Source organism: Anneissia japonica, unplaced genomic scaffold (genome assembly GCF_011630105.1).
Source record: "Anneissia japonica isolate Jap-2015-1 unplaced genomic scaffold, ASM1163010v1 scaffold287892_len502923_cov169, whole genome shotgun sequence".
Classification (NCBI taxonomy): Eukaryota; Metazoa; Echinodermata; class Crinoidea; order Comatulida; family Comatulidae; genus Anneissia; species Anneissia japonica.
In genome coordinates, this window is record NW_022743765.1 from 146,259 (window position 1) to 148,230 (window position 1,972).

Below are 1,972 nucleotides of genomic sequence, written 5' to 3' on the forward strand. Positions count from 1 at the left end.
TATATATACATACACAAGAAAAATACTTTAAAAATACAACAGTACCATAATAAGGTAGTAGTATATATGCCCAAATATTTTCACAAAGGAATACACGCAGCTGGTTAGCTAACAATATGCAAATGTTACATGAACACCTGGGAAGGAAGGTGCAATCACGTTCTGTTGCCTAGCAAACGTCTGTACTGTAGCGGGGGCGGGGGTGCTAGCCTACTGATGTACTGTGTAGCGGGGGACGATGAGGCAGTGCAATATGTGATAGAAAGTACACTTTCAAAAGAAATAAATTAAAATAAGGAAAAAAAATTTAAGAATAATTCAGTTGCAGACGTATCTTGTTTAAGTATTATACAATGCTAACAATGCGGCTCTTTTGTAGCCTTAGCTAGGCAAGGCATCCATGTGCAAAGCAGTGGTGTTTATCCATGAAAAAAGCACGCCGGGAAAGTTTGCCTAAGTGACGTAATATTATGACGTATGCATCCTAACTGTATTGTGAGTGTGACGTCATCAAAAAATAAAAATTTTCTATTATAGGCAAAATATTAATAACTACAAGGTTTGTGGGCGTAAATTCCATAAATACGAATTAAGGGTAGCACCATCTCCTTGCCATACAAACATAGTTACCAACCATCTCGCATCGTGCGGGACGGTCCCGCATTTCAAAGTGATTTTGGATGAAGCGCGCATTTTGCAGAAACACAAGTCGATGCGTGATAACGAATTTTATTATTTTATTATTAAGAATTCAGTGGAAAATTTAGTTAAAATTAAGAAGAAATGTATTTTATTAACAATATAAAAACGATCATGCAGTAATTTGATTCATTAGGGAGCTTTCAATTCCCCCCGCACTTTTTCTACTGGAGCGCGTGGTCCCCCAGATGTGTATAAGAGACAGGTTCCCAACACCAGTGACAAACATTTTATTATTAGGCCTATTATTATTATTATTATTATTATTATTATTATTATTATTATTATTATTATTTGGTTATTATTTGGTGCTTACACCTTGTTTATTTGCGCCTTATAAATGTACCTATTTATTATTATAAAATATAGATTTTCTAATGAAAATTACAAGTTCCCTTTTTGAGTTGATCAACCAAATGTTGATTGACGTTTGTATACGTGCGTCTGTAAAGTTTCCTTGAAACCCACCCTTGCATGAAAATCGCCTGCATTTGTGAATTCTGTATTTAGGCATATGGGGGGAGGTAGACACTCTTAATGGAGCGACGTTCTAGTTCTCTTTATGCTAACCACGAAGATGTATAGTAAGTGTAACTGATTGGCTTTCAGTAAACCTTAAAACTAGCGTAATATAACCACATTTATACTCCATCTAATTTAACGTAAACAATAAGATACTTAGGCCATTTTCTAAAACAGAGTTCTCTGAAGGTTAACTACATAATTTACAGTACACTTAATATGTTATAGGTTGTCAAAACTATGTTGAGTATAAAAAATCTTTCGAATAAAAAATCTTTCGCTTTACATTACGAATTAATCATTTGTGAAACAAAATTATACTGTAGGCTATGTCAAGTGTTATATTGAACAGTGGCAGATTCAATGGGGAACCCAGTCAGCACGGGACCCCATCTTCCTATTTTTTTCAAAATAAAAAAAAATGGAGAAAACAGACAAAATTGTATTCAATTTTTAATCCGAGAGTGCCATTTCCGGTCATCTAGAGGTGCCATAATCATAATTTCTTCTTACCTCAGCCACAACAGTTGTGGGGTTGAGGCGGGTGGACATTTTATTTGCGCAAGACTCTTCCTGGAACCCCTCTATTTCGACTTTCTGGACCCGCCACAGTTGGGCTACGTAGAAGGGTAATTTTTATCCATCGGCGGAAAAGTGAACCCATATCAAGGATCATGATAAATAATCCATTGAAGTCGTGGAAGCAATCTCGACTTTGACTTTGTTCGGACATCTGTGGCGCGTTCAAGGG